Here is a 21,333-nt window from a genome sequence, read left to right on the forward strand (position 1 = left end):
TTCTGGATCATAGCACTACCATACGGTACCACATCAGCATTGTTTGAGTGCCAAGCCTGATTATGAGTTGTCAGCTTATTAAGTATGGTGGTCACTCGTCGAAAGGTCTTGTTCATAAAACAACCATCAGCTGCATTATTAGCTACTGACTGTGTCACTGGATCTAACCCTCGGTAGAACTTCTCCATCAATATATGTTCCGGAAAACCATGATCCGGGCTCTTTTGCAAATACTCCTTGAATCTCTCCCAGGCTTCGTATAGTTGTTCCCCCGGTTGCTGCTTGAATTCATATATCTTGTCACGAATCTCAGCCTTCGTGCTAGGGGGTACCACTTTGTGAGAAAAACAGCTACCATCTCTGCCCATGAAGTAATCGAATTTCGGGGCAGCTTCTCAAACCATGTTCTTGCCTCTCCAGCTAAGGAATATTTGAATAACCTCAACCGAATAGCATCTTGTGGAACATTGTTCTAGATGTGATTAGCACACATATCCACAAAATTCTGCAAATGACGTTGAGGGTCATTCTCGGTAGAGTTCCGAAAGTATCCCTCAAGTTTCAACAGCTGGTATAGAGATGAGTCAATTTTCACAGTAGCAGCTCCAACTCGAGGTTGAACAATAGCAGATGCATAGTCCTCCTCTGGAACAAGTTCAGCAAAAATATTCTCATCATCAGATTCATTCTCCTGATTATTCAACCGATTCCCCTGGTTACCATCACGTTGATTTTGCTGATTTTAATTCATGTTCACCTGGTTTACACAGAGTAGCAAACAAGGTGTGATGGAATAAGCAAAAGACTTTAATCAAAGCAAACACTATTTAGTAATTTCAAAATCGTATTCCCCGGCAACGGCGCCAAAATTTGATATGCTCAAATTACACCTATTAATGGTATAACGCGGACGTTGTCAAATATAGTAACCCAACAAGGTTGGGGTCGAATCCCACAGGGAATATGGTGTGAAAAGGTTGCTAAAGTCGTAGGATGCTATGTTCTAGGTTTAATGTCTTAATCCGATGATTTTGGTAAAAGTTGGTTTTTCTATAACTACTTGCTATTTATTACTTTGGTAGAAATTTATGGTAAAAGAAACTAAGGTTGTGTCCCCATTAGATAGAGTGTATGATCATGGGTATTGATCTTGATATACTTGTAATGGATCATTATATGAATGCACTTAATCTCTATGTGAATCTCTACTATTTCCCAATAAATAAAGATTATATCTTTCTATGATTTTTCCAAATATAAGAAAGTAACTATGAAGAACGATTAATCATGCCAAGTAAATTCTGCTTATTCCTAAGTGAATTTATTAAACAAAGTTTAAAGCTTTGAGTTCTTGTTAGTTATTCTTACCAATCCTAATTATTTTCCCAAATAAATCAAGGTTTATGGCTTTAATCAATGGTTGCAACCATTAATTATGAATGAAGAATGAAGAATAACTAAACCCTAATAATCCATTATTTGTATATCAATCACAAACCCAATCACAATACACCCATCATTGGGTTCACAACCCTAGTAAGGGAATTTAGCTACTCATGACAAAGAACAAGAAATAAGAAATTGAAGAATTCATAATTGCTTACTTTGGAAGAAAAGATGAATTGATAATACTTGAATTGATGTTTGAATCTTTAAAAACTAGAGAGTATTTAATGTTCTAAGTCAAGAGACAAAAATATAATAACTGATGTCTATTAAAAACCCTACAATGACTATTTATAGGTTTTGAAAACACAAAAGTTACAGATTTGCACTTTGGTCCCTTCGTTACGAAATACGGTCCGTAAATTGAAATACGGACCGTAAATCAGTTTTCGACCCAGTCGTCCTTCAATTGTGAGAAAATTCCATCTTTTGAAATATGGACCGTAAAGTGGTTTACGGCCCGTAAACTGCCTGTTCGTTTTTCAACTTCCGAAACTCAGACTTTCTGCCAATTGCTCGAATAGTTAAATACGTGTTGGAATACGGACCGTAAACTGAAATACGGTCCGTAAACTGAGCTCGTAAATCACCATCTTCTTAACCTCCCTTTCTGGTTTTGTTATCCTTTAATACGACCATGGAATACGGCTCGTATTGTAGAATACGGACCATAAACTGAGTTTACGACTTGGTTCTGCACTTTAAACTGTTGTCATTCCAAATCTGTTCCGTCACCTGAAAAACACTAAAAACCACGTAAAATCACATGGACTTGTTTAAAAACAAGTAAAACTTATAGCAGAAAAGCATCGATTTGTGGCGTAAAATCACGCCACATCAATAGCCAACCAGACGATCCACAGCAGTAGGACCTCCCCTCAGCGGCAGTCAGTACGCTCCATTGATCCGGAGCTTCAGCCGTTTTTGGTATGCTATCTTGTTATGTACGTATATGGGTGTGGCAGGGCCTTGTCCTGTTCTTTCTACAGTTTGTACTCCATAGAGGTCTGTAGACAGTGATATGTAGCCGTGATGTTATGCAGCCTCGTCGGCCCTTGTTTTGTTGTACAGTATATATATGTATAACGGCCAAATCGGTTTGCGTTGTTACTCTCAGTATTTATGCTTATGTGTATGTGTTGGCCATGATTTCTCGATACGGTGTCTCTTGTGTTGGTTGTTCGGGAGGCAGTATAGCTCAGTTACAGATTGTGTATGGGCCCAGGATAGTCAATGAGAAGTAAATGCAAGCATAGGAGTGCTTGGCCAGTAATGGTTGGGTACTCGTCACGGCTCATCGGTTTGGGTCGTGACATGAATATGAAGGGATATTACCATTAAGGATTGATATTTGTGGCTTTTGACAGTAGACATACTCTTCCATAAGCTTACACAAAAGCAGGAATCTTATCAACTAAAAGGAAACAATATTTAGCTAAGCACTTCTCATACTCACTTCTCATTAGTTCAAAACAAGCCATTTTAGCAAAGAGGGGGGAAAATAGTCTTGCTATAACAAGATGCCAACTGGTTTAGATTTAAATTAGGTGAAACTCATGCCTGCACTTGAATAAATGATTGTAATGTTCAAACATAATCTATAACTCACAGAATTGAAGCAATCTAGCAGCAAGAGCAGGGAAATATTTAGCTACAAACCAACAACAACAACTATCAACAATAGAGAGAGTAACCCAGGCATTATATATGTAACTAAAACAAAAATAGAGATTGAGACTACATAAAGAAGCGACTTAAGTTTCCTACTTAACTAAATAGAAATTGTCACATGAGTTGTGCACAGGAAAACTTGGTCTTGACACATAACAGGGACAACAAGCACTCAGAACTTAATGAATAAGACTTTGGCAGTTAGTAAATCCAAACATGGAGAGGAATGTCATAAACTCAACAAGATTCTTAAAGAGAGATTAGCTTTCCAAGACTGATCATATTAGAACAAAACATTAGGCTAAAAAGACTAAGGCAACAATGGGGGCTACCACCCTCCATTTTTTCAATGCCGCATAAGATCTAAAGGTTTCTAAAACCTTGGCATGGCAGGCTATTGAAGGGGCTAAACCTGTCCCTAAGTTGCCTTGACCTTTAACTAGTAGGAAATCAACAAAGGCAGTGAAGGTGCAAGTAAATAAATCACTCAAAGGGATAGTTTTAAAGATGCTGAAAATATTCTAAACTCAACAGAATTTATAAGTGAATACCAATGAATGCAATGGACAGAAAACTTTCAAACAGGATAGTGCTTAAACTAAGACAACTTCAATTACTCTAACAAAAGAGTGACAAATCATTCTAGGAATTAGCGTTGTCTTAAAGCTAAGTAACTATCTCATAGCACACAAGTTTGCTGCAGGAGTTACTACTCATTGCCTAGGAAGACATATTTTGTCTTTAAGCACATAAACAAGCACCAGTTTAGGTAGAATTACAGATTTGAAGCTGAATCTTAAGAGAACACCATTAACAACTCCCTGTTCTACCTCATTTTTTAAGAATACCAAAAGAGATCCTATTCAAATCATCTCTTACTACAAAAAAGTGACCACACATGATTCTCTGAAACCTTTTCTATCCTTTTGACAAGCAACTAACTCATTTGAAATCAAACTTCACTAAAGAGGTTTAGATAGGATAACTGGATTTTAATACACATTCTTTGACCAAATTTTGAACTTTTAAAAAAACAGGTTTGGTTCAACAAACAACTAGCTATTTCATTTCAACAACCAACTAGCTATTTCATAGTCATATCAGTCCACTTCTAAGAGTTCAAACACACAATTTTGGAGCACAATAATGATCTAGAGAGACCTAAATAAAGCCACAAACAGAAAAGGAAAAATCAACAAGAATAAGAAGAGGTTACTGAACTAAAGAAGTATGATTATACTAAAAAAATAAGCCATTAATCAGTAGCTTCTATGTAAAACACTTAATGAGTGATTAAGACTAGACCAATGTTAATGCTTAATCAATTATTTTTTTTTAATAAAAAGAGATGCAGGAAACTTAGTAACATGTAGAAGCTCTGACTTCTTAATGACAATTCAAACAATCATACTTTTAGTTTAAACTAAACTACTAAGTCTGCTCCTATATGTCATTAATCTATGGATTAGTTTGCCCACACAAAAATCTAGCAGAAATGGGGGATAAGGAAATACTTACTCTTATCTTGTCCAATTTAAAAGCTAAAGGGGAGTAGACTGATCCACAAGTAAGCGGAAGGCATGCTTCATTGATAAAAAGGACAAAAAGTATGGCATTTCTAGGAACAACAACTATAAACTGTGTAATGGAACCACTAAGTACAGACTAAGACCAACTATTCAATATCTAAGCAGTCAACATGACTTTAAGTAGAAATTAAAGGTTATAACACTTAATCATCCAAGCACCTGAAGAGAAAGAGACCTTCAAATGTAAACGCAGATTTCCCTAAGGTTCTAATCTAATTTTCATCTGCTACTGATCTATGCATAGTAAAAGCATGGAACTAGAGCATATCAACAATCATACCAAACATTACACCCTTAAACACCTATCTTAATCCTCATCCTTAATTAATGGTAATCAGCTTAGCCCAATAATGGTAATTAGTTAATAACATATGATACACTCAGGCTAATGGCACAATAATTAAGAATAAATTATTGATAACTAACATCATGTTGATAAGCCGTAAGCTAATCACTGTAAGATAAGCATATAGCTAATTATTGGTGGCTTAAACTAACACAAACAGGAACAAGAATTTGAAGAAACACCACAGAACTAAACTTAGCTAAGAACATAAACATCAATTCAATTCTACAAATCTAAAGAGAAACTAGAAATTACAAGTTTTACCTTTTTAAAATACAGCGACGGGGGCAACGAGAGTTGATGAACCACCTTTCACCCGAGTCATATTCCGACGAGCGGAAATGACTTCCAAAATTTATACTTGAGCGAGAACATCCTTGAAATTCAACGGCTTAGCTGGATTTCTGGGTGTTCTTACTCTTAGGGTTAAAAAACCCATTTAATGGTATAAAAACCAATTTTTTGGCTTCAAAGCCATTGTTCATCCCTCTAAATGCAATGAGCATGGTTTCTATTTATAGAACCAAAAGGATGACCCCAAATTTTACTCAACCGATGTGGGTTATTCATTTTTTGCCCTTGTTTCCCCCCAAAATCCTTACCTTATCAAAATTTTGAAATCAAAATGAATAAGACCACCGATTCAAACAAAACGTACCCAAATTCGAACCAAAAGTCCCTAACTTTTTGTCAGTATTGTACTAAGAATAATGACAGCGAAGCAAATCGTACCAACCCGTTACAAACCAACAAAAATTGTATCCAATTGAGCCATTAATGCTAGGCTGTATGCGTACAATTGAGGAAAATGAGCGGAAAGGGTGTTTGTGTCACGACCTGACTAGGGGGCCATGACGGGTACCTGGAGCTGGTTACCGAGCACCACTCATTATACTAGTCATTATTCTTATCCGGCATGCACACATTATCCTCACACATCTAGCCATGGGGAAAACCATTTCTACTTTCAAACATATCGACATTTATATACGTAAGCCCCTCGGCTATCAAAATGATATACAAGAAGACATTGTGATCATCATGTGCCATTAACTACTCACACATATGCATCTACGAGCCTCTACTAGAGTATTAGACATAAGGATGGGACAGGACCCCGTTGTGCCCAAATATGTACATAAAACAATAAATCAAATAACACCTCCGGAATAATGGAGTGCTCCTATCAATCTGCTGATCAGCTCCTATGAATCTGGATCACCTCCCTGTCTACCGTAGGCATGAACACAGCGTCCAAAAAGAAAGGACGTCAGTACGAACATTGTACTAAGTATGTAACGCATAAACAATAATAACATAGCAATGAAACAAGGAGACATCAAGTGAGGAACAACCTGTAACTGACTGTCACTTAAGACTGAAATAATGCATGCTAACTTACTTCACAACCATCATCATATCATGTACACACACACACACACACACACACACACACACACACACACACACATATATATATATATATATATATATATATGCTTCCCGAACATATAGGTACGGTGTGATCATCATTAGCCCGCATCCAGGCCTCCCGCGTCCGGGTTAAACATCTCATGCCACCCACTAGTGGTGTCTGCCCATGCCATCTAGACATGGTGTATACGCTGCCTGCCTTAGCGGTGTCTACCCGGCCATATAGGTGCGGTGTAATCTCATCATCTTATACTTATCATAATATATGCATAAAAACTCAAATACAACTATAGCTCTATCGGGGTGACGTAAGGTCGTGAACCCCCGATTCCATTATGGAGTATTCATAAGCATTTTGCCTTACCTTAAATGAACTAACATGATAAGGTGAGTGTAACAACAATAAGCCACATCAAAAGGTCATATAAGGATCTTTAGCTTTATAGAAATATCGTATCATGAACTTTAGGATCTTTAAACTTAGGTTCTTCATCATCATTATCGTACTCATAACGTATCTCTTATCTTTATCTCATAAGAAGCTCTTTTTCAACACTGACTCATAGTGTTCGGAATGTAAGAAAGTCATGGAGAGATAGGGCAAAATCACGTCATAAGAATCATGCCTTAGAAAGAAGGGACTAGCCTTACATACCTTTTCATTTAGCTACTCTATCGCTTGAACTTTCCCCTCCAATATTCACGTTTCTACCTTCAAGATAGTTCGTACTAATATTAGATAATCGATAACATAAGCATGCTTGAACTAAAGCTAGAGAAAATTGGGCAGCATCTCCTTTGTTTATACAACTTTCTCCATATCATATATCAACTCCCAAACGTCAATAATAACATTTATCATATCATAATCAACAATCTTCCTTCATCCCACATTATTCAAATCTCCCAATTCCATTTCAAATCACCCATAACCATGGTCGCAATACAACATTACATTCATCCTTATATAATGTTTCTCCCATGTTCTTAATATCATTTATAACATAATTATATTCACAACATATCAAGAAGCATGATTCATATTAAGCTACTACTCAACAATGTCACTATTCTCATACTTGTAACCCATTTTCTATTCCCTTCCATAATCCAAGTCTTTCAACCCCTCAATAGTCTAAATAGCATAGAAGAATCATAAAACTTACCTTTGATTGGGTAGTATTGGATGAAAATATTTCACTTGAAGGAAAACCCTAGCTTTGATCCAAAGAGTTCTCTTGACTCCAAGCAACCCTAGGGAGCTTCTTGCATTTTATTCCCTTGGTTTGATGAAGTTGCTCCTTAATTTCTCTTGGATTCTTGTAGATGAAGTGTGGAGAGAGTTCTAGAGGATTCTTGAGGTGTGGAGAGAAAAAAATGAAATGAAATAAGTGAACTTGGGGTCCCTTATATCAACTTAAAAATCTGTCCCGACACGATTATACGGACACACATTTGGTCCGTACAATTTATACGGTCCGTATGTGTGACCGTATAATGGTTCCAGTTGATATCCCAATTCTGGGCAGGTTATACAGTCATATATACGGGCCGTAGCTTTAATACGGTCCGTATAGTGAGCCGTACAACTCACAGTTTTCCGAAGCTTGTCCTCGTCGACTCGTTTTGCCTCTAATCCTTATGAAACCTGCTTAAAACTTGTTTAACACTTCATTAACAATATAAGGGGCGTTATAACTTCTTTAGGACATCATTAGGTTCACGTTAACTTGGTGCTTTGCGAATCCTTTTTCAAAACATGACTTATACTTTACATTCTTCAATGAACGCCATCCTCTTACCTCAAACGCCTTTGAAATCTTAATTAAAACCATTAGATACCACTTCTTACTTGAAGGAACATCGCGTACTTCTTACCCTACGTTAGTCTAGCTATCATGCAACGACACTCTCCCCCCCTTTAAAAACATTCGTCCTCGAATGTTAAATTCTCGGGAATCCTACGAAAATTTTGCCAGAGTTTCCCCTGTAATATGGCACTACCACCCTGTCACAACAGCCCATAATAGCGTTGCCTCACAGGGCTACAACACAATAGTAATAAATTATGGCCACACACGACCGAAAGCATGAAAAGAAAGCGTACATACCTCATGATGTTAATGTCTCATCTTGAATATCTCCCGAGGGTTGAAACAAGTGCGGGTACTTGGACTTCATATTTTCTTCCGCTTCCCAAGTCATTTTTTCTCGGTTATTATTTCTCTATAAGACCTTGACTGAAGCTACTTCTTTGTTTCTAAGTCTCTGTACTTGCCTGTCTACTATAACAATAGGTACCTCTTCATAGGTCAACTTTCTCGTCACTTGAACATCATATACCGGCACAATTCTTATCACGACCTAACTAAGGGCCATGACGGGTGCCCGAGGCTAACCACTGTGCACCACTCATAGTACTAGTAATCATACTCATTTCGTGATCATTTGTTAATAGCATGCTCATAATCATAGGGAAATCATTTTCATTTGAAACATAATAACTGTTATATACATAAGCCCTCTGGCTATGAAAATAATACATATATACACGTGGGAAAAATCGTGAGACCAACCTACCCACACATGCGTATCTACAAGCCTCTACTAGAGTACTAGACATATGGACGGGACAGGACCCCGTCGTGCCCAAAATATATATATACACAAAATCATAAGCACTGGCACCTCCGGAACAATGGAGTACTCTCAAGTGTGCTGATAGCTCCTATGAGTCTGGATCACCTCCCTGTCTACCTGTGGGCATGAACACAGCGTCCAAAGAAAAGGACGTCAGTACGAGCATTGTACTGAGTATGTAAAGCGTAGATAAAATGGGCATAATAAAGAAATCCTGAAATATAAGGTGAAAACATAACCTGCTTAGCCTTTAAGAGTAAATGCATTTTAAACACATCACATACATCAACTTATCACATATATAATCCTCATTTACCCGCGTCCGGGTACCATCATACGCCGCGCACTAGTGGTGTCATGTCCGGCCCTCTAAGCCCGGTAAAATCACAAGCAGCCCGCATTAGTGGTGACATGTCCGACCATCTAGGCGTGGTATAATCACAAGCAGCCCGCATTAGCGGTGACATGTCCGGCCATCTAGGCGCGGTAGAATCGTATCATCGCATACATTATATAAACTCATCATAAACATACATTAGAGTCCCAGGATAGTCTATAACCATATCGGGGTTACGTAAGGTCGAGAAGGCGGGTCTAGCAATAATAATTAATGTCATATCATAGGTTTTGGAAGCTCTATATGATGTTGACTCGTATTCCCCGGAATGTAAGAAAGTCATGGAGAGAAAACGGGAATTCATTTCATGAGAATCATGCTTTAGAAGGAAGGGACTAGCCTTTCATACCTTGTATCTCTTCAACTCTCTATCGTTCACTCGCGTACCTCTCTAACTTGCGGCTTTACCTTCAAGGGAATTCGTACAAAAATTAGGTAATCGATAACATAAGTACATTTGAACTAAAGCTAATGAAAATCGGGCAACATCTCCTTAGTTTCTACAACTTTCCCCATACCATATAACAACTCCCAAACATTTGCAAGAACATTCATAATCTCATAATCCACAAACTTGATTAACTATACATCATTCAATTCTCCTATTCCCATTTCAAGGGCATCCATGGCCATGGTCATAATACAGTATTGCATTCGTCCTCCTATTATGCTTCTCCCATGTTCTTAATATAATTAATAGCAATATTCTATTCATAATACACCAAAATACATGATTCATGTCAACTACTATTTAAGATTCCATTGCTTTCACATTTGAGCTCTATATTCTATTTTCTTCCATAATCTAAGTCTTTCAACTCCCAATGCTCTCAATAATAGAAATAAACATAGAACTCACCTTAAGCACTTGGGAACAAGCCTTGAGTCAGTCTACTCCATTAGAATGGAATCCTCCACTTTTATGCAAAAGGAGTCCTCACTCTCCACAAACCCTAGTAGGCTTCCTAGGATAAGAATCTCTTAATTCTTGACTTTGATCTTGGCTTTTTGGTATAGATTGTTGTGAAAATAGAGGGAGGGTTCTAGAGAGATCGAGAATCTACCTTTTTGTGGAAAATAATGAAATAAAACGTGGGTTCTTATATTTATAGACAGGGCTGGAAACTTCCAGGTCCGCGGGTTGACGAGCTGGGTCGACGGTTGTCGACGTGTCGACGGTCCGTCGAAACGCCACCTGAAATGTCTGAGTTCTGAACCCTGTCGATGGCGCCAGTCGATGGCTCATCGACATGGCCGTCGATGCTGACTGGTTTCAGCAGTGTCTTGAGCTACTTCGCTTTGCTTCGATTCGATTCGTTTGACATCCAACTCCCCTGTAATGTCAAGAATGCCTACTTATATTCCTGTACACATACAACGGTAAGTATCGTGAGTAAAGCTCTTGTGCGGACTACTGAACCGAGGGTATACACCGTCAATAAGTCAAAATCTACTTGAAATAAAATTGGAGGTGTAACATTCTTCCCCCCTTTATATTACACCCCAAAATTTTTTCGTTAACGTACAGTGAGTAGACTAACGAAGGGAACGATGTTTACGATGATTCGATAAGAAATAAATACCATTTGATGATTTTAAATAAGATTTCGAAGGCATGTGAGGTAGGAGATAAAAGTTGTTAAGGAAAGCAAAGTATATGTTGTGTGTCGGGCAGAAATTACGAGTATCGAATTAATGATGGCTTAATAATGTTTTGGGAAAAGAGTTATAATGTCCCTTAGATTGTTAACGAGGTGTTAAACAAGCATCAAGAAGGTTCCATAAGGATTGGAGATCAAACGAAGTGATGAGAACAAGATCGGAGAAAGATGGGTTCCACGGCCGACTATACGGTCCGTATAATGTTATACGGTTCGTATAATGGACCGCAGAACCGTCACAGTGAATGTCCCTCACTGATGGGATTATACGATCACTTATACGGACCGTATAAAATTATACAGATAGTATAATGTGCCGTATAATGGTCACAGAAGGAGTCGTTGATGGGGTGATTTCACGGTCACTTATATGGACCGTATAATGTGCCGTATAATTGACACAGAAAGGGATGGTTGCTGAACCCATTTCACGGTCACTTATACGGACCGTATAAGTGTCCGTATAAATTTATACGGTCGGGACAGATTTTAATTTATAAAAGAATATCCCAAGTTCATTTATTTCATTTCATTTTTCATTCTCCACAACTCAAGAATTATCTAGAACCTTCCACACACTCCATACACAAGAACTCATGAGAATTTGATGATCAACTTCATCAAATCAACAAAACTAAGTGTGAGAAACACATTAGAGTTCATCCAAGCCAAGGAATATCAATGGAAGTGAACTAGGGTTTTGGTGCAAGAGAAATATTTCAACTCAAGGCTTATTTCTACACTATATAAGTAAGTTTTATGGTATATTCATGATATTTAAGGTATTGAAAAGTTGAAACACTTGGATTGTAGAAGGAGATAGAAAATGGGTCATGAATGTGGGAATAGTGCCATTTTTGAATAGTAGTTTGGGGTGAATCATGAATATTGATATGATTGTGATTGTAATTACGTTATGAATGATGTTAAGAGTATGAGAGAAACATTAGATGAGAATGAATGTAACGTTGTGTTATGATTAAGATTATGGGTGACCTTGAGAGGAAATTGTGGGGATTGGATAATGATGAATTTGATTAAAGTCATTGATGATGATATTATGAATGTTATTATTCACGTTTGGGAGTTGATAAATGATATGGAGAAAGTAGTAAAAACAAAGGAGATGCTGCGCAATTTTCTATAGCTTTAGTTCAAACAGGCTTATGTCATTGATTATCTAATATGAGTATGAACTCTCTTGAAGGTAGAAACGTGAATATTGGAGAGGAACGTTCAAGCGATAGAGTAGCTAATCGAAAAGGTATGTAAGGCTAGTCCCTTCTTTCTAAGGCATGAATCTATGGTATGATATTTCCTCCTCCTCCATGAATTTCCTACACTCCGGAAAAACTAAAAGTCTATGCTCATGAATAGCCATATGATTTAAGAATAAAAGGTATTATGAACATGATGATGATAATGAGCTTAAGTCCAACGATTCTAGAGTCCACGAACATGATGTTCCTACAAAGCTAATGATGTCAACTACGATCCTTTGATGTTGTTCATTGTATACACTCACCTTATATGCTAATTCCTTCAAGGTGAGGCAGAATGCTTATGAATGCTCCATAACGGAATCGGGGGTTCACGACCTTATGTCACCCCGATAGAGTATAATTGTTTTAAGTTCCAGTCATGTATTATGATAATAGTACGATGAGAATATGATAAGTCTATGAGATGTACATGATGATATCACACCGCGCCTACGTGGCCCGGCAGACACTGCTAAAGCGGGCAGCGTATACCCCATGTCTAGATGGCATGGGCAGACACCACTAGTCGGCGGCATGAGATAGTGCCCAGAACGTGGGAGGCCTAGACGCAGGTTAATGATTATCCACCATACCTATATGGTTGGGAAGCTTATACATATATGCATACATGATATGATGATAATTATGAAGTAAGTTAGCATGCGTTATTTCAGTTTTAAATGACAGTTAGTTACAGATCGCTCTTCACTCGATGTCTCCGTATTTCATTGATATATCATTATTGTTTATGCCTTACATACTCAGTACAATGTTCGTACTGACGTCCTTTCTTCTTGGATGCTGTGTTCATGCCCACAGGTAGACAGGAAGACGGTGCAGATCCATAGGAGCTACCAGCAGATTTACAGGAGCACTCCGTTATTCCGGAGGTGCTATTTGGTTTATTCTTTTGTGCATATATTTATATGTATTTTGGGCACGACGGGGTCTTGTCCTGTCCATATGTCTAGTACTCTAGTAGAGGCTCGTAGATCCGCATATGTGGGTAATATGGTCTCACAATGTTACTATTGTATTTATATTATTATTTTGATAGCTGAAGGGCTTATGTACATAAAAGTAATCATGTTTCCAAATGAAATGGTTTTCCTATGATCGAGTATAAGTTAATGAGTATGATGAGTAATAGAATGAGTGGTGCTCGGTGGTTAGCCCCGGGTACCCGTCATGGCCCCTAGTCGGGTCGTGACACTTTAAAACATTCGTCCTCGAATGTTAAGTTCTCGGGAATTTTACGAAATTCCGCTAGAATTTCCTTTATAATATGGCACTACCAACCTACCACCACAGCCCATACATAATAACAATGCCTCACAGGGACACAACATCATAGTAATAAAGTTTGGCCACATACAACCCGAAAGCATAAAAGAAAGCATGCATACCTCATAATCTTGACGTTTCATCTCGGATTTCTTCCGGGGGCTGAAATAAATGTGGGTGCTCGGCCTTCATATTTTATTCTGCCTCCCAAGTCATCTCTTCCCGGTTGTTATTTCTCCATAAGACTTTAACTGAGGCTACTTCTTTATTTCTATGTTTCCGTACTTGCTTATCTAGTATGGCAACAGGTACTTCTTCATAAGCCAACTTTTCTGTCACTTGAACATCATCTACTGGGACGATCCTAGTAGGATCTCCAACACACTTACGAAGCATTGAGACATGGAAAACCGGATGGACTGGTTCCAGTTCCGAGGGTAGGTCCAATTCATAAGCTACTTGACCCACCTTGCGGACAACCTTATAAGGTCCAATGTATCGAGGACTCAACTTTCCTTTCTTACCAAATCTCATCACTCATTTCATTGGTGACACCTTTAAGAATACCCAGTCATCAACTTGAAATTCTAAGTCCCGCCGGCAGTTGCCCGCGTAAGATTTCTGATGACTCTGGGCTATCCACAATCGATCTCGGATAATCTTGACCTTTTTCACTGCCTGTTGGATCAACTCAGGGCCTATTAATTGTGTTTCCCCGAATTCAAACCACCCAATTGGGGATCTACACTTCCTTCCATATAGAGCTTCGTACGGAGCCATTTGGATACTGGAATGATAACTGTTGTTGTATGCAAACTCAATAAGGGGTAAGTGGTCATCCCAACTACCACCAAAATCTAGAACACATGCTCTTAGCATATCTTCCAAGGTCTGAATAGTACGTTCGGCTTGCCCATCAGTTTGCGGGTGAAATGATGTGCTAAGTTTCACCTGAGTACCCAAACCTTCTTGGAAAGACTTCCAAAACTTAGCTGTAAATTGCCCCCCTCTATCAGTAATAATGGACATCATAATACCATGGAGTCGCACTAGTTCTTTAAGACATAGCCTTGCATAATCTTTTGCAGAGTAAGTACTTCTAACCGGAAGAAAATGGGCTGATTTCGTGAGTCTGTCCACGATCACCCATATGGAGTCATACTTGATTCGGGAACGAGGTAACCCTACAATGAAGTCCATGTTTATTGCTTCCCATTTCTAAGTTGGAATTTCCATTGCTTGCAATAACCCGCTTGGTTTTTGATGCTCGATTTTCACTTTGAGATCATGATACATCTTTGTTGCACCTGGATGAATAGAATACCGAGAATGATGGGCTTCTTCTAGAATTCGATGACGTAATCATGCAACCTTCGAAACACATAGCCTGCCTCGGTATCTAAGAACCCCATCTATAGAAGTTTCAAATGGAGACTTCTCTTTCGCATGAAATGTGTCTCTATAGTGGTTCAACTGAGGGTCTTCATATTGCCGCTCTTTTACCTCCACATCCAAGGATGAGACAGTGGGATTATTGACATCAATTCCTGTACTGCCTGAATCAATTAGAAGAATTCCAAGATTAGCTAGTTGGTGGAGCTCATGAATCAATTCTTTCTTCTCCGGAGGAACTTCATATAGGCTGCCCATTGATCAGCGGCTAAGCGTATCAGCTACTACATTTACCTTCCCGGGGTGGTATAAAATACTCACATCATAATATTTCAATAATTCTAACCACCGCCTCTGCCGCATATTTAACTCCTTCTGCTTGAAAATGTATTGGAGGCTCTTGTGATCTGTATATATATCGACATGTACACCATATATGTAATGCCTCCACATTTTTAATGCATGAATAACTGCAGCCAATTCGAGATCATGACTTGGGTAGTTCTTTTCATGCTTCTGTAATTGCCTTGAAGCATAAGCAATAACTTTACCATGCTGCATTAATACGCATCCTACTCCAACCTCAGAAGCATTACAATATACTACATAACCATCTGGCCTTTCTGGGAGTGTCAAGACTGGAGTTGAAGTTAGCCTATCTTTCAATTCTTGAAAACTGCGTTCACAAGCATCATTCCACTGAAATTTTGCTGACTTCTGAGTTATCCTTGTCAATGGGGCTGAAATAAAGGAAAACCCCTCCACAAACCTTCGGTAGTAACCTGCCAATCCCAGAAAACTACGGACCTCTGTAGGAGTTGTAGGCCTTGGCCAAGTCTTCACAGCCTCAATTTTCTGAGTATCCACTCGGATGCCATCATCTGAAATAACATGACCCAAAAATGTCACAGAATTCAGCCAAAACTCGCATTTTGAAAATTTTGCATAAAATTCTTGAGTTCGAAGAATTCCAAGAATAATACGTAAATGGTCTGCATGTTCTGATTCTGTGCGAGAGTACACCAGAATATCATCAATGAACACTATTACGAATAGATCCAAGAGAGGTCTAAATACATTATTCATCAAATTCATAAACACTACCGGAGCATTAGTTAACCCAAATGACATCACCCGGAATTCAGAATGGCCATATCTCGTTCTGAAAGCTGTTTTGGGAATGTCTTCTTCTTTAACCCTCACTTGATGATAACCTGACCTTAGATCTATCTTGGAGAACCACTTGGCACCCTACAATTGATCAAACAAATCATCAATCCTTGGGAGATGATATTTGTTCTTGATCGTCACTTTATTTAACTGCCTGTAGTCAATACACATCCATAAAGAACCATCTTCTTTCGCACAAATAGGACTGGTGCTCCCCACAGTGATGAACTGCGTCTAATAAACCCCTTCTCAAGAAAATCCTTCAATTGTGCCTTCAACTCTTTAATTCTGCCGGAGCCATTCGGTAAGCAGGAATAAATGTAGGCTTGGTGTCCGGCAATACATCAATAGTAAAATCAATCTCTCTTTCCGGGGGAAGTTCTAGAAGTTCATCTGAAAATACATCTGGGAATTCATTCACTATCGAAACAGATTCAAAAGTCGGCGGCTTTTCTTCGGTATCATGAACGCGAACTAGGTGATAAATGTAGCCTTTAGCTATCATCTTCCTTGCCTTAAGGTAGGAAATAAACCTACGTCTAGGAGACGTTGTATTACCTTTCCATTCAAGCACGGGCTCTCCCGGAAACTGAAATCGAACCACTTTCGTTCGACAATAAACATTGGCATAGCATGAGGCCAACCAATCCATACCCATAATCACATCAAGATCTATCATTTTCAGCTCGATTAAATCAACTTTGGTCTGGCGTTCGCATACCACAATGACACAATTCTTGTACACTTGTCTAGCTATCACGAGATCACCAACCGGAGTAGACACCTCAAAAGGTTTAATTGGCCCGGGTTTCACCCCGATACGACTAGCAATATAGGGAGTAATATAAGATAACGTAGAACCCGGATCTATCAACGCATAAACATCATGAGAGAATATAGTCAATATACCTATAACCACATCCGGGGAGGACTCAAGATCCTGTCATCTGGCTAAAGCATAGATACGGGGCTGGAAACCACCTGAACTAGACGCTCCCTCTCTGCCTCTACCTCGACCTACCGGAATCTGGGGAGTCTGCCCTGTCGGGCGCACAGAAGAAGAACCAGCCGCTGATCCGATGGGCTGGACTCCACCTCTACCGTACCTCGCAGGACAATCACACATGACGTGCCCCGTCTGTCCACAAACATAAAAAGCATCTATACCTTGGCGACACGGCCCCGAATGTAACTTTCTAGACTGACTACATTGTGGAACCGGTGGTCTCCTCTGGCTATAATCACCCCCAAACTGGGAACCTAAATCTCTCGAGCTCTGACCCTGCCCTGAATGAATAGAGCGGTCAAACCTCCTTCCTGCAAATCGTGGAGGTGCACTAGTCGCCGACTGGCCTGAATATCCGGAGTATTGCTGCCTCGATCCCCCTCCATAGTCGCTACCAGTACCCATAGATCTGGCCTTCTTACTCTGCCCCCTATCGATATCACGCGCACCCCTTTGCAGATGTTGTTGCTCTTCTAGGTTCTGAGAATGGGCCTGAATGCGGGAAATATCAATCCTATCTTACAATGAAGCCGTTAAGAAATCTTTAAATAAATGTGGCCCTAGGCCACTCACAAATCTATGCACCCTATCTCCCATGTCGGCCACCATAGTCAGAGCATATCTAGCCAATGAATTAAACTGAAGGCTATACTCCCGGGCACTCATATTTCCTTGCTTCAAATTGAAAAATCTGTCCGCTCTAGCTCGATGGACTTCGGGTGGCAAATAGTGGCGGATGAAGGCATCTACAAATTCTGGCCAAACCGGAGGTGGTGCATTCTTTTTTCTTGATGACACCAAATTATTATACCATAAGACCGCCACATCCCGGAGTCTATAAGATGTTAACTCCACCGACTCAGTCTCAGAGGCATGAATAATTTTTAATGCCCTCAACATTTCACCAATAAAACCTTGCAGGTCTTCCTCCGGCTTTGACCCAAAAAACTCCAGAGGATTCAAACTCATGAAATCACGGGCTCGAGTACTAACTGCCCTGTCACTTGAAACCGAACTCTGCCGCTATGCTTGGGCGGCAACTAACTGTGTCAAGAGATGGATAGCCTCGGTCACTTGTTGACCCGAAGTAACTGGGAGAGGAACTGGAGGCATAGGAGCTAGAACCAAAGCCCCTTCTTGTTCTTCTATAATAGGCGGAGCATGAGAGGTATTACATGGAGCCTCGTTATGTGATTCACCCTCTTCTACAGTCATTGGCGGCTCCCTTTCTACCCGTCTTTTCATCGTAGTCTTGCCCTTCTGGGCGGCCGTAGCTTTTCCCTTTGGCAGCATCTCTGAAATCATAACACAATATTAGGGAGGAGAAAATCTTATAACATAGCTCTATCGCACGATCTCATAAGAAGAAGAATGGTCATTTTTCCTAAATGCCCTCTAGCCTCCTGTTTATTAGTGTGGCGCGCAACACACCATAAATAAGACTCTACTAGACACGGCTCGTAGACACTTCCTAGGACTGAACTGCTCTGATACCACTTTTGCAACGACCCGACTAAGGGCCATGATGGGTGCCCGGGGCTAACCACCGTGCACCACTCATCGTACTAGTAATCATACTCATTCCATGATCATTCGTTAATAACCTGCTCATAATCAAAGGGAAACCATTTTCATTTGAAACATAATTACTGTTATATACATAAGCCCTCTGGCTATGAAAATAATACATATATACACGTGGGAAAAATCGTGAGACCAACCTACCCACACATGCGTATCTACGAGCCTCTACTGGAGTACTATACATATGGACGGGACAGGACCCCGTTGTGCCCAAAATATATATATACACAAAATCATAAGCACTGGCACGTTCAGAACAATGGAGTGCTCTCCAGTCTGCTAATAGCTCCTATGAATCTGGATCACCTCCCTGTCTACCTGTGGGCATGAACATAGCGTACAAAGAAAAGGACGTCAGTACAAACATTGTACTGAGTATGTAAGGTGTAAATAAAATGGGCATAATAAAGAAATCCTGAAACATAAGGTGAAAACATAACCTGCTTAGCCTTTAAGAGTAAATGCATTTTAAACACATCACATACGTCAACTTATCACATATATAATCCTCATTTACCCGCGTCCGGGTATCATCATACGCCACCCACTAGTGGTGTTGTCAGACCCTCTAGGCCCGGTAAAATCAGAAGCAGCCCGCATTAGCGGTGACATGTTCGGCCATCTAGGCGCGGTATAATCACAAGCAGCCCGCATTAGCGGTGACATGTCCGGCCATCTAGGCGTGGTAGAATCGTATCATCGCATACATTTTATAGACTCATCATAAACATACATTAGAGTCCCAAGATAGTCTATAACCATATCGGGGTGACGTAAGGTCGAGGACCCCCGATTCTATTATGGGGAAATCATAATCATCGTACCTCACCTTGAAGGAACTAGCATCATAAGGTGGGTCTAGCAATAATAATTAATGTCATATCATAGGTTTTGGAATCTCTATATGATGTTGACTCATATTCCTCGGAATGTAAGAATGTCATGGAAAGAAAAAGGGAATTCATTTCATGAGAATCATGCTTTAGAAGGAAGGGACTAGCCTTTCATACCTTGTGTCTCTTTAACTCTCTATCGTTCACTCGCGTGCTTCTCTAACTTACGACTCTACCTTCAAGGGAATTCGTACAAAAATTAGGTAATCGATAACATAAGTACATTTGAACAAAAGCTAATGAAAATCGGGCAACATCTCCTTAGTTTCTACAACTTTCCCCATACCATATAACAACTCCCAAACATTTGTAAGAACATTCATAATCTCATAATCCACAATCTTCTTTAACTATACATCATTCAATTCTCCTATTCCCATTTCAAGGGCATCCGTAGCCATGGTCATAATACAATATTGCAGTCGTCCTCCTATTATGTTTCTCCCATGTTATTAATATCATTAATAGCAAGATTCTATTCATAATACACCAAAAGCCATGATTCATGTCAACTACTATTTAAGATTCCATTACTTTCACATTTGAGCTCTATATTCTATTTTCTTCCATAATCCAAGTCTTTCAACCCCCCAGTGCTCTTAATAATAGGAAATAAACATAGAACTAACCTTAAGCACTTGGGAACAAGCCTTGAGTCACTCTACTCCATTAGAATGGAATCCTTCACTTATATGCCAAAGGAGTCCTCACTCTTCACAAACCCTAGTAGGCTTCTTAGTATAAGAATCTCTTAATTCTTGACTTTGATCTTGGATTTTTGGTATAGATTGTTGTAAAAATAGAGGGAGGGTTCTAGAGATATAGAGAATCTGCTTTTTGGTGGAAAATAATGTAATAAAATGTGGGTTCTTATATTTATAGATAGGGCTGGAAACTTCCAGGTCTACGGGTTGACGAGCCGGGTCAACGGTCGTCGACGTGTCGACGGTCCGTCGAACCGCCACTTGAAATGTTTGAGTTCTGAACCCTGTCGACAGCGCCAGCCGACGGCTCGTCGACGCGGCCGTCGATGCTGACTGGTTTCAGCTGTTGCCTGAACTGCTTCGCTTTGCTCCGATTCGATTCGTTTCACATGTAACTCCCCTGTAATGTCAAGGATGTGTACTTATATTCCTGGACACATACAACGAAAAGTATCTCGTGAGTAAAGCTCTGGTGAGAACTACCGAACCGAGGGTATACACCGCCAATAAGTCAAAATCTACTTGAAATAAAATGGGAGGTGTAACAATTCTAGTAGGATCTCCAACACATTTTCAGAGCATTGACATGTGAAAAACTGGATGGACTGATTCAAGTTCTGAGGGCAAGTCCAACTCATAAGCTACTTGACCCACCTTGCAGACAATCTTATAAGGTCCAATGTATCGAGGGCTTAATTTTCCCTTCTTGCCAAATCTCATCACGCCTTTCATCGGTGATATCTTCAAGAATACCTAATCATCAACTTGAAATTCTAAGTCTCGCCGACGGTTGTCCGCATAGGATTTCTGGCAACTTTGGGCTGTTTGTAGTCGATCTCGGATAACCTTGACCT

The 21,333-nt window shown here is 39.6% G+C and overlaps 1 non-coding gene across 1 annotated transcript; it reads left to right on the plus strand.

Annotated features, from left to right (window-relative positions):
* The first annotated feature begins 204 nt into the window (after nt 1-204).
* Nucleotides 205-310, plus strand: LOC132638903 (small nucleolar RNA R71). The gene has a single exon (XR_009581962.1). It is a non-coding gene; the product is annotated as a small nucleolar RNA R71 (small nucleolar RNA).
* The last annotated feature ends 21,023 nt before the right edge of the window (nt 311-21,333 follow it).

The sequence above is a fragment of the Lycium barbarum genome, chromosome 4, assembly GCF_019175385.1.
Source record: "Lycium barbarum isolate Lr01 chromosome 4, ASM1917538v2, whole genome shotgun sequence".
Lineage (NCBI taxonomy): Eukaryota > Viridiplantae > Streptophyta > Magnoliopsida > Solanales > Solanaceae > Lycium > Lycium barbarum.